Raw genomic sequence first — 13,738 nt, 5'->3', positions numbered from 1 at the left:
GCTGGAATCCTTTCTAAGGGAAAGTCTGACGACTTGGAAAGCTGGTGGTTGAACAAGTTTCTTGGCAAGAATTCTATCCTCCTCAAAAGAGTCAACAGATTAAGGGCTAAGGTCCAGACATTCAGGCAACAAGATGGGTGAAACTCTCTATGAGCATGGAGAGGTACAAGACTTAACAAGGAGGTGTCCACCAGACATTTTTAATATTGGTGCAACTACACTTTTTATGAGGCTTATTTTATGAATCAAAAAGGCATTGGACCACTCTTCAGGGGGATCTTTAACAAAGAAGACCATTGAAGAAGCATGAATCATAGAAATGGGAACAATGAGTTCTCTATGCTCTGATAGAGCAACAACTAAAGAGTAATGGAGCTAAACCATATGGAGCCTGCTGGCTCAAACAAGAGATACAAGCAATTGGCTGACCTTACTAAGCAGATAGAAAGGAATCAAGTTGCAGCAGTCACCACCCTACACCAGCTCAAGAAGGAGTGAATACAGAGGAAAGGGACGACTGTGAGCAAGCAATTATATTAGAAACTCGTCAGACAATCCTACAATCCATATCCAAGACTTATAATCCTAGTTAGAAGAACCACCCAAACTTTGGGTAGGGAAACCAGCAAGACCAAGGCCAAGATCAGAGACGTCACAACCCCAACCAACACAACAATGCAGCCTATCAACACTCAACTCAAAGGCCATATCAACACCCACCCCACAACTCTTCTTAACATCCATATCAGACCCAAAATAGCCATTCTCAACCCTTTAACCTCAACACACCATCATCATCTGAAGATAGACTCTCTAGGATTGAGACTCTGCTTGAAGGCATATGCAAGGAAGTTCAAGATAGTAGAGCGTTCAGGGAGGAAGTGCGATACAATATGCAAAAATCAGGATGCAGCCATCAGGAAGCTTGAGACATAGATTAGCTACCTACTCAAGCAAGCTCCTAACCACAGGCTTTGTATCAACACTAATGCAAACCCAAAGGAGGAGTGTAAGGCTATCACCCTCACAAGTGGAAAGGTATTAAATGAGACTTTCAAGGAAACACAAGAGAAGAAAACGGATGGAAGAGAAAAAAGACAAGAGGAAGCACGAGCTCCTGTTCCCTACTCACATTAAGAAGAAGAAGTGTTGAAGCCATATATTCCAAGGGCTCCATACCCTCAACGATTGAGGAAGAATGGGAATGATAGCCAATTCTCATCATTCTTGGAAATTTTTAAAAGACTACAAATTAACATACCCTTTGCTGAAGCAATAGAGAAAATGCCACTCTATGCCAAGTTCTTGAAAGAATTGATGACCAAGAAAAAGAGTTGGAAAAGTGATGAGACTGTTGTACTAACTGAGGAATCACTAGGAGAATGCATGTGGTTGGACTCAGTGGAAGTTTTAGAACAAGAAGCTCTTGAAGAGGAAGAACTTGAGGAGAGGTCAAAAGAAGCCGCATCAAACGAAGAGGCTGCAGCAGCCGAAGTTCTTGTTCAGGGCACATTAGAAGAGAAGAATAAAGAAAAAGAAGCACCCATGCTTGAACTGAAAGCATTACCACCCACCCTCAAATATGCATATTTGGGAAATAATGAAAGTTACCTAGTGATCATAAACTCAGCTTTCAGCCAAGAACAGGAGGAAGAATTAATCAAAGTGTTGCAAAAGCATAAAGACGCCATTGGATAGACCCTTGCTGACTTAAAGGGAATCAGTTCAGCCATCTACATGCATAAGATACTGTTAGAAGATGATACCAAACCCTCCATTCAACCCCAAAGGAGGCTGAATCCAGTAATGAAAGAGGTGGTGCAGAAGGAAGTCATGAAGCTGTGGCAGGGAGGGGTAATTTACCCAATTTCAGACAGCCCATGGGTGAGCCCCGTCCAAGGGGTCCCCAAGAAAGGAGGCATCACTATAGTGCCCAAAGAAAGCAATGAGCTCATCCCTACAAGAACCATCACATGATGGAGGATGTGCATTGATTACAGAAAGCTTAATGAGGCTACAAGAAAATATCACTTTCCACTTCCTTTCATGGATCAAATGCTCAAAAGGCTTGCAGGACATGCATATTATTGTTTTCTAAATGGTTATTAAGGATACAATCAAATAGTGGTTGATCCAAGAGACCAGGAAAAAACATCATTCACTTGTCCATATGGAGTGTTTGCTTACAGGCGTATGCCATTTGGGCTGTGCAATGCACCTGCAACTTTTCAACGATGCATGCTTTCTATCTTCTCAGATATGATAGAAAAATTCATTGAAGTCTTTATGGATGACTTTTCAGTGTTCGGGGACTCCTTCCCTAATTGCCTAAATCTCCTTGTCTTGGTATTGAAAAGATGTCAAGAGACCAATTTGGTTTTGAATTAGAGAAATGCCATTTTAACGTAACAGAAGGATTAGTTCTTGGTTATAAGGTTTCTACCCAAGGAATTGAGGTGGACAGAGCTAAGATGGAGTTAATTGAGAAATTACCCCCACCTAAGGATGTCAAGGCAATTATGAGCTTTTTAGGGCATGCTGGCTTTTGCAGAAGATTTATTAAAGATTATTCAAAAATAGCCAAGCCCTTAAGTAATCTCGTGTCTGATACACCTTTTGTTTTTTCTTAGAAGTGCATGCTAGCATTTGAAAACTTGAAAAAGAAACTTTCATCAGCTCCTATCATTACCCCACCTGATTGGAGTTTGCCATTTGAGCTGATGTGCGACGCATCCGACTTTGCAGTTGGGGCAGTACTAGGATAGAGGAAAGATAACTTGGTGCACGTCATATACTATGCCAGCAAGGTCCTTAATGACACTCAAAAGAATTACACCACCACTGAAAAGGAGTTGTTGGCAATAGTATTTGCATTCGATAAATTTAGATCATATCTCATTGGCTCCAAAGTGATTGTTTTTACTGATCACACATCACCTTGATACGTAAAAATTAAGATTCACGTAATTACCGGCAAGTATACCGGATCGTATCAAGTAGTAAGACTCACTAAGAGTGAGGTCGATCCCACGAGGATTGGAAGATTAAGCAACTTTAGTTAAATGGTAAGTTTAGTCAAGCGAACATGATTTTGATTTTATGAGCAATATGACTTTTGAACATAATTACAGGAATTAAATGGCAATTAAGATCAAGAATATAGAAATAAAATGGAAGTAAATAACTGAAACTTAAATTGCAAGAAACTTAAATAACATCAAGGTAAATGGCAAGGGATTAAAGAGTGCAGAACTTAAAGAACATAAGAATAAATGGCAAGAATTGAAAGAACAAAATGTAGATGATAAGAATAATAATTGACAGAATGTAAAAGGGAATTGGGTTATGGGTAATCAAACAACTAGGAGTAAAAGAAATAAGAATTGATGATGGAGAAGATCATTAGGGATCAGAGATGTTAGTTTTTATGAATTGATGTTAGTCAAACCTTCCTCAATCATGGGTATAGATCCATGGCAAATGGGTGATTGAATCCCAATCTCTTGGTGATTCAATCTCTCTCAACATAACCAATTGCCACTCTCGTGATCTAATTGTTCATGAGAAGAGATGAAGATCAATTTTAATCCAGCCACACAATTCCAAAATCTCAACCAAGGAGAGTTACATCTCACATACTAACCAAAGTATATTGATTGAGGAAATCATGAGAGGATGAACTCTAAACTGAATTATGTGGCTCATTTATCAATCACCACATAATTTATAGATTAACCCTCTCTCGATGGTGGTTGAATCTTTGAAGAACAAGAGTTCCTCTTAGATCAACCACTAAAATAAGAAAGAGAAGATGGGTTCACCAATTCATTCCAACCAACAGAGCTCCTCCCCTAATGAAAGTGGGGTTTAGTGAGTCATTGCTCCAATTTCAACAACAATTGCCATGAACAAAAATTTAACTAAGTATATAGGAAGAAGAAGAAGAAGAAGAATGAAGTGCTTAAAACTTGAAGATGAAGAAGAAAAATTCCAATAGAAAACCAAAGATGAGCTTTCCGGGCGAGTACCCGGAAGTTCTAACAATAAGTTAAGTAAAAGTGCTAAAAAGTGATAAAAATTCTAAGTGTTAAAAAGTATTCAAAGGTCCAAAAGTCCTCTACAAGTACATCAATCTCTTCTATTTATACTACTCCTAAAACTCTTCAGAGATCTTCAATTTGGGTTAGCAATGTGGGCTTTCTCATTGTTGAATTCTTGCTCAATTGGAAGTGTTGCTAGACTTGGAATGGAAGAGTTCATTCATCATGTTTCTGGCCCATTGGCTTGGCGTTATTGGCACTAACTCCAGCCTAAATGCACGTTGGCAACGTGCAAGACATTTTCCTGGTAGTGAATATGAGACTTGGGCGTTGCTAGCCCAAGTTGTTGCCAACAACTTGCTTTTCCTCTTCTTGGCTCTACTTTCATGCTAAATGTAGCCCAGATTTGAGTGTCAACCTTCAGCCTCAATATGGACTATTATACATCATTGGAAAGCTCTTGATGTCTATTTTCTAATGCCACTGGAATCACCTCAATTGGACTTTCCTAGCTCAAGTTATGGTTCCTCAAAGAAGGTAAGGTCAAGCTGCCAAGTTGTTGCCAAGTTGTTGCCAAAAACGCACCTTAAACCCCAAGTTGGCAACGTGCTCGTGCCTTACCTCCCAAGCAAGGGCTTGGGCTGGCGTTGTTGCAAAACACGCCCCCTATCTAGCACGTTGCAACGTGCTCGAGCCACACTCCTAGGCTATCTCTAGCCTTCTTGAATTTCACTTCATGTTCTTTTTAGGCCTAAAGATGACTCTGGTTTGGCTTCAATTTTGTGCTTCACCATAGACTATTATATATGGTTGGAAAGCTCTGAATGTCAGCTTTCCAATGCAACTGGAAGCACTCAATTTGGATCTCTGTAGCTCAAGATATCTTCCATTGAAGAGGACATGGTCAGGCTGCCTTGTTGGAGTTGTTGTGAATAACGCCCATACATTTCAAGTTAGCAACGTGCACCACAATTTCCTGGCGTTGTTGTGAATAACTCCTTCTCTTTAGCATGTTGGCAACGTGCTCGAGCCTTTCTCAAGGCTCCATGCTTGCTTCCTGGCGTTGGCAACGTGCATGGCAAGGCCAATGGGCGTTGGCAACGTGCATGGCATGCTTGTGGGCGTTAGCAACTTGGTTGGCACGGCTTGTGGGCGTTAGCAACTTGGTTGGCAAGGCCAATGGGCGTTGGCAACGTGCATGGTAGGCCAATGGGCGTTGGCAACTTGGTTGGCCCAAGACTTGGTGCCTAGCCAAGCAACCATTCCTGGCGTTGTTGCCAAACACTCCAATGCTTCCTAGCTTCAACAACGTGCTCGAGCTCCTCTTGGTGCCAAAATTGCTTGTGTGTGGCGTTGGCAACGCCACTCTCAGTTGGCAACGCCAACTTTGCTTCTGTCTTCCTCCAGGGCCAAACTTGCTTGTGTGTGGCGTTGGCAACGCCCTTCTAGAGTTGGCAACGCCAACTTTGCTTCCAGGGTTGCCAAGCTTGCTTGGCGTGGTTGTGTGTGGCGTTGGCAACGCCCTCCTCAAGTTGGCAACGCCAACTTTGCTTCTTCCAGGGCCAAGCTTGCTTGTGTGTGGCGTTGTCCATAAAAACGCACCATGTTCCCAAGTTGGCAACGCCAACTCCTCTTCCTGGCGTTGCCAAGAACAACGCCCCTTATCCTCCAAGTTGGCAACGCCAACTCCTCTTCCTGGCGTTGCCAAGAACAACGCCCCTTATGTCCAAGTTGGCAACGCCAACTTCTTGCCCAGCTTGCATCATTCTTGCTTCCATGCATCCTTGTTTCATCACCTATCATCAACAAGGAAATAGCTTCAAAGTCTTGCCAATTCATGCAATAAATTTCATGAGATTTATTCATACTCATTCATATATGCATTCCTTAAATCATTTGCATGAATTAGGCTAGAATCAACATATTCCTTGGTACTCTCATGCATGGAAACAAAACTCATAAAAGGACTTGTTATTTAGAGAAAATGAGTGAAATTAAGCTAAAATCAACTAAACTAACTAGCTAATATATCAAATATGCAATTGCATCACAACACCAAACTTAAAGTATTGCTTGTCCTCAAGCAAAATATAAAGGACTTTGTCACAAGAATTTAGGATGTAGGACTTGAATGTTCTTCCAGAGAGTAATTTTTCATTGAGCATGTCATCCTCACTTATGTGTGGTCATTAATTTATTGTAATTGAACACAACTATTCAACTTCTTTCATACCTTAGCACATGACCCTTGAACCATTCTTTCCTTGATGCTTCTCTTCTTTTTTTTTATATTCCCCTTTTTTTCATTTCAATTGAGCTTGAAATCTTGTCTTAAGGCGGCTCTTTAGCATAAGCTTTCAATCAACAATCCCAAACCAGTTGGTTCAAGTTGTTAAGTGTTGAGACACTCTTAAAGATTTACTCACTCAAGCCTCTTTCCTTAACACATTCAATCACAGGCATATAACATTGAAATTTGTTTGGATAGTGGTGTCCAGCACCTCTTTGGGTTGCTAAATGTTCTGTTATAGAGCTACTCTTGATTGTGGGTTTTCAATCGATAATCCCGAGTTAGTTAACTCAAGTTACCGGGTGATGAAGCACCCCTCGGATTTACTAGCCCAAGTATGTCTCTTAACATCAATCACCACAGACACATATCCAAATTTTGTCATTGATGCCTAGCCTTTCATTCTTGTACTCTATTTTCTTTATTGTCAAGGTTATTTGTGCTTTTACTGTTAAAGCCTTTGTGATCCTTAACCAAACTAGTCTTGTATAGGCAAGCATTCTTTTGAGTTCATTGAATCTTGATTCTCTCACAATAAATATACTAGCACTTTTCTTATGGACAACATGATCCTTTTTAAGCTAGATTTCTCTCTGTTCTTGCTCAAACTACATCTTTTATTCCAATGACAAGTAAAAGTACTAAAGACAAGCAACCATTCCAAATCTGTGAGTGGTGATGCATGGAATGGGCAACATAAAAGACAATGCTTCAAAAAGAAAATGCATCCTAGAAGGTATACCATATTTCAGACATACATCTTCTTTATTTAATAGAACATAAAGAAACATAAAGAAAACAAAGGAACTTCACCACCTTTAGTCTTCATGTCCCTTTTCCTTTGCTTGATTCTCCTTGCTTTCCTTTGCCCTTTGGATCTTGTTTCTTTTACTTCTTAGCTCTCCTTGTTGCTTTGTTGTTGAATCCCCCTTTGGATCTTCTTTCTTTTTACTTCTTAGCTCTCCTTGTTGCTTTGTTGTTGAATCCCCTTTGGATCTTCTTTTTGCCAAATTCCTGAGCTTATCATTGTCTCCTGTAGCCTCTGTTGATTGAATCTCACCCTGCTAGTTCCTGCTCTTCAAATATCTTGCGAGCTTCATTGAAGGTTTTAATTTGTGGGTTGAGTAATGGGGGTGTGGAACAGAGGTAACTGAGCTTTCTGGGTGCATATATCATAGTCAAGTCTGTCCTTATGCCTGGCTTCCCTGAACATTCTGTTTTCATTGAAATCTCTGTAGAGTGTTTCATGTCTAGCATCCAACCTATGGAGAAGTTCTATTTGCTGAGCTTGCTCTATCCTTAGTGAGCTTGTTCTTGTATCACTTTCTCCATGGCTTTTTCATGTTCCATAGTTGAATGTTGATGGCTTCCTGTATCTTGGCATATTGTTCTTGTTGTAGTTCCATCATGTGTGCTTGGTACTCATTTTGTTGGTTCATCCATTGAACTTGAACCCCTCTTTGTTGATCCATCAATTGCCAAAGGTCCCTTTGTTGTTGTGCTTGTTCCTCTTGGCTTCTTTGGATTTGTGAATATTGCCCAGAAATCCCTTCCAAGGCGGCTTGGAGTTGGTTCATGTTTAAAGTGTGGGGTTCTTCCATTTCTTGAGGCTCCTCCTCTTGTCTTACTTCTTTCCTTTTCTTCCTTCTTGCTAAAGGTTGCCTTTCCAATTGGGTTGTGGTGATGAACTCCAACCTTTCTTTGGTAAGAGGTTTCCCAACAGAGACCACATCAGTTTCTTCAAATTCTCCCAGAGGCACTCCAGCTTCTTCACATAGGCGCAGAATGGTACTAGGATATCCTAGCCAACTATCCTGTTTGACCTTTTGAGCTATGTCAATGATGTTCTTGGCTATAATGTCTCCAACATTGATTTCCCCTCCTTTCATTATGCAATGGATCATTATTGCTCTATTCACTGTTACCTTAGAATTATTTGAAGTGGAGATCAATGACCTCCTCACTATGTCATGCCATCCTTTTGCTTGAGGTATGAGATCACCTCTCCGAAGTTTGAGTGGTTGTCCATGTGAATCCAACACCCAATCCGTGCCTATTCTGCATAAGTCACTCACCACATCCACATATCTTGGGTCATTTTCAACCCTTTCTTCATAGCTAGGTCGTTTGAACTGTTTCGCCTTGACCTTTAGCACCCTGTTGATGGTGTCTGGGCTAAAATCAACAGTCACACCTCTTACATAACTCATGTAAGGTTCTTCATCATCATATTCTCTTATCACATTAGTGTAGAATTCATGGATGAGAAGCATGCTCACTTCTTGAGGTTGGTCACAGAGGAGCTCCCATCCCCTTTTCTGATTATTTTTTGTATTTCAGGGTATTCATCTTTTTTAAGCTTGAATGGTAGCTCTGGAACAACATCTTTGCTTGACATCCAACTAAAGATCCGCTCATTGTGTTTGGATTTGAATCTTCTTTCATCAAATTCATCTTCTCTCCTATCCCTTGATGATGAGGCCATTGAGATTCACTTGCAAGGTTGAATCTTCCACACCAAACTTAGATCAATGCTTGTCCTCAAGCATAAAGAAAATAGTTGTGAATGAGAGAGATATGAGATAAGCACGGTGACTTAGAGAAGGTAGAAAATGATGGTGAAGGAGGTTGAGTGTTTCGGTTATGTGAGAGATGTGATGCTTCAAGAGTTTTGTTGGGTAAAGATTAGGCCTAAGGCAAGAATATATGAAACATGGAGTGAGATAGGGGTGTGGTGTGAATTCGGGTGATGAAATGAGGTTATGGGGGTAGAAGAATGAGTGATGAAGAATGAGGTTTGATGAATATGGTTGAAGTATTTAAAGTGAAAGTTGCTGGGAAGGCATTTAAGGCTCGGTCATGGCATGCTTCCTTGTGCCCAATGCATGTTGATTTGTTTTTCCCCATGCACACAGTTCAAAACTCATGTGACTTCCCTTCCTTGTGTATCCGTGACCTCACTCACCAAGATTCCCCATCATTTCTTTCTTTCTTTCATTATATGCTTCCAAGATTCCCCATCATTTCTTTCTTTCTTTCCTGCAACAAAATGCCAAAGGCTTGAGATTCTTAAAGTGACATTAATGGCTAAAAACTTATGATGATGTTCTTATGCAAAATTGACTAAATTAGATTCCCTAATCTATTATTTTTTTTTTAGCATTAATAATGCAAGTAAAGACACCAAACTTAGTTTGTGACTAAATGTTCTATGGAATTAATTCCAAAGATAGCCACCTCAAACTTAGTAATTTACCTACATTAGATGCTATTTCACGTTTTTTTTTTATTTTATTTTATAACTAAAGTAGATGACAATACTTTCATAGCCTAGCATTTTCGTGTATGTATGGACACCAAACTTAGTTTGTGGCTAAGTGTTGTAGAACACACATTTGCCATTACTTCAAGATTGGCCACACCAAACTTAGTGCCTTGCATACACCATGTACTAGTCTACTTGATCATCATTGGTTACTAAAACATGAAAATAAAAGACTCCCTGTGCATGGGTTGCCTCCCATGAAGCGCTTTGTTTATTGTCCTTAGCTCGACATTGCAGCTTCTTTGCTCATGTTAAGAGTTGCACACTCTCTTCCTTGCTCCAAGGGCCACCAAAATAGTGCTTCACCCTATGTCCATTAGCTGTGAAGGTTTGCTTTGAGGCTTCATCAAGTAATTCAACATAGCCATGAGGTGATACTTTGGTGATGGTGTATGGACCAGTCCATCTAGACCTCAGCTTCCCAGGGAAGATCTTCAATCTTGAATTGAATAGCAACACCTTTTGGCCTGGTTCAAATGTTCTTTGAGAGATCCTCTTATCATGCCATCTCTTTGCTCTCTCTTTGTATATCTTGGCATTGTCATATGCCTCCAACCTGAACTCTTCAAGTTCATTGAGTTGTAGCAACCTCTTCTCTCCTGCTGCTTGAGCATCTAAATTCAGAAGTTTGGTGGCCCAAAAGGCCTTATGTTCAAGCTCCACAGGGAGGTGGCATGCTTTTCCATACACCAGCTGAAATGGAGATTTTCCTATGGGTGTCTTGAAGGCTGTCCTATATGCCCAAAGTGCATCATCCAGCTTCCTGACCCAATCCTTTCTTGTTGTTCCCACAGTTTTCTCCAAGATCCTTTTTAGCTCTCTGTTGGCAAGTTCAGCTTGCCCATTGGTTTGAGGGTGATATGGTGTGGCCACTTTGTGAGTAACACCATATTTGTGGAGCAAAGAGTTGAGTTGCTTGTTGCAAAAGTGGCTTCCCCCATCACTTATATGTCCTTTGGGCACTCCAAATCTAGTGAAGATGTTCTTCTTGAGGAATTGCAAGACCACGTTGGTATCACATGTGGTGGTGGCTATTGCTTCTACCCATTTGGAGACATACTCCACTGCTACCAGGATGTATTTGAACGTGTAGGATGGGGAAAAGTCCATGAAATCTATTCCCCACAAATCAAAGAGTTCCACTTCCAAAATGAACTTTTGAGGCATCTCATTTTTCTTTGACAAACCCCCTGTTCTTTGACATTCATTGCATTGGCTCACAAACTCCCTAGCATCCTTGAAGATTGAAGGCCAATAGAAACCACTTTGAAGGACCTTTGCAGCAGTTCTTTCAGCCCCAAATGGCCACCATAGCTAGAGTTGTGACAATGCCATAGTATGTCCTTCATCTCACTTCTGGCACACATCTTCTTATCATTCCATCTGGGCATCTTTTGAACAAGAATGGTTCATCCCAGAAGAAGAACTTAGCCTCATGTAGCAGCTTCTTGACTTGTTGTTTTGTGTACTCTTGTGGAATGATTCTCCCCGCCTTGTAGTTGGCCATATCTGCAAACCAAGGGACATGTTGAATGTGCAAGAGGTGTTCATCTGGAAACTCTTCATTTATTGATGGAATGTTGTCTTGGCATGCATCTTGTGGTACCCTTGATAAGTGATCAGCAACTTGATTTTCACTGCCCTTTCTATCTTTGATCTCAATGTCAAACTCTTGTAGGAGTAGCACCCATCTGATTAGCCTTGGTTTGGCATCCTGTTTTGACATGAGATACTTAATAGCAGCATGGTCAGTATACACTAAGACTTTAGATCCAATCAAATATTGTCTAAACTTATCAAAAGCATATACCACGGCTAGTAATTCTTTCTCTGTTGTGGTGTAGTTTCTTTGAGTTTCATTCAATACCTTACTTGCATAGTAGATAACATGAAGCTTCTTCTCCTTCCTTTGCCCCAACACAGCACCAATTGCAAGGTTACTTGCATCACACATGAGTTCAAAAGGTAGTCCCCAACTTGGGGGTGTGATGATTGGTGCTGTGGTGAGCTTAGCCTTTAGAGTTTCAAAAGCATGTTTGCATTCATCATCAAAGATAAAAGGATTGTCCACCACCAACAAATTGCTTAGTGGCTTTGCTATTTTGGAAAAATCTTTGATGAATCTCCTATAGAAACCAGCATGCCCTAAGAAACTTCTAACGGCTTTCACACTAGTTGGCAAAGGAAGTTTTTCTATAATTTCTACTTTTGCCTTGTCAACTTCTATACCTTTTCTTGAAATTTTATGACCAAGAACAATGCCTTTGGGTACCATGAAATGGCATTTCTCCCAATTCAAAACTAAGTTTGTTTCTTGGCATCTTTTCAAGACTAAGGTAAGATGGTGCAAGCAAGTATTGAAGGAATCACCAAAAACAGAGAAATCATCCATAAAGACTTCAATAAATTTTTCTACCATGTCTGAGAAGATTGATAGCATGCACCTTTGAAAGGTAGCTGGGGCATTACACAGTCCAAATGGCATTCTCCTATATGCAAAGACTCCAAAGGGACAAGTAAAGGAAGTCTTCTCTTGATCCATGGGGTCAACCACAATCTGATTATACCCAGAATATCCATCAAGAAAATAGTAATAGGCATGGCCAGCCAACCTTTCAAGCATCTGATCAATGAAAGGTAGAGGGAAGTGATCTTTCCGTGTGGCATCATTCAGCCTCCTATAGTCTATGCACATCCTCCACCCTGTCACTGTTCGTGTTGGAATAAGCTCATTCTTCTCATTAACAATGACAGTCATGCCTCCTTTCTTAGGTACTACTTGCACTGGACTAACCCATGGGCTGTCAGATATAGGGTAGATGATCCCAGCCTTGCACAACTTCAGAACTTCCTTTTGAACAACCTCCTTCATTGTGGGATTCAATCTTCTTTGAGGTTGTACCACCGGTTTGGAACCCTCCTCTAAGAGTATCTTGTGCATGCATACAGCAGGGCTTATGCCTTTCAAGTCATCAATGGTCCACCCCAACGCCTCTTTGTGAGCTTTCAAAACCACAAGAAGCTTTTCTTCTTCCTCTGCATTCAATGTGGAATTGATGATCACTGGGAAGCTATCCTTCTCCCCAAGGAATGCATATTTAAGGTGAGGGGGTAGTGGTTTCAACTCTTGTTGTGGTGCCTCTTCTTTGGTAGCTTCACTTGGTTCCTTTGATGCTTCCAATTTGTTCTCCTCTTGTTCCTTGATGTTATGGACCTCCTCTTGTTTTATTTGATGGTTTGTGTCAAGCACTTCTTCAACCAAAGAATCTACTACATCAATCCTCATGCAATTTTCTTTCTCAACAGGGTGTTGCATTGCTTTGAAGACATTTATGGTCATTTGCTCATCATGCACTCTGAAAATCATCTCTCCTTTTTCCACATCAATGATTGTTCTAGCTGTAGCCAAAAAGGGTCTACCAAGAATGACTGAATTGTTTCCCTCTTCGTCCATGTCTAGGACCACAAAATCAGCTGGAAATATGAAGTTTCCCACCTTCACCAAGAGGTTCTCAACTACTCCATTTGGTACTTTGATGGATCTGTCAGCAAGTTGAAGTGACATCCTTGTGGGTTTAAGCTCTTCAATCATCATTTTCTTCATCATGGTAAGGGGCATTAGGTTAATGCTTGCTCCCAGGTCACAAAGTGATTTGTCAACGGCCATGCTCCCAATCGTGCAAGGTATGAGGAAGCTGCCAGGGTCTTTGAGTTTTGGAGGTAGCCCTTGTTGAATGATGGCACTACACTCTTGATTGAGAATCACCGTTTCTTTTTCTTGCCAACTTCTCTTCTTGGTGATCAATTCCTTAAGAAACTTTGCATATAATGGCATCTGTTCCAGAGCTTCTGCTAATGGGATGTTGATTTCAAGTTTCTTGAAGATTTCTAAGAACCTTGGGAATTGTTGGTCTTTTGCTCCTTTGTGTATCCTAGTTGGGTATGGAAGCTTGGGTACATAAGCTTTCACTCCTTCATTTTTGTTTTCTTTTTGTGGATTCACACTCTCCTTGCCATCACGGTTGCCTCCTTGACTTGGTGGATTGCCTTGTGGCTTGATAACCTCCTTGCCTTTGTTAGATG

The sequence above is a fragment of the Arachis hypogaea genome, chromosome 5, assembly GCF_003086295.3.
Source record: "Arachis hypogaea cultivar Tifrunner chromosome 5, arahy.Tifrunner.gnm2.J5K5, whole genome shotgun sequence".
Taxonomy (NCBI): Eukaryota; Viridiplantae; Streptophyta; class Magnoliopsida; order Fabales; family Fabaceae; genus Arachis; species Arachis hypogaea.
This window is presented reverse-complemented; position numbering follows the sequence as displayed.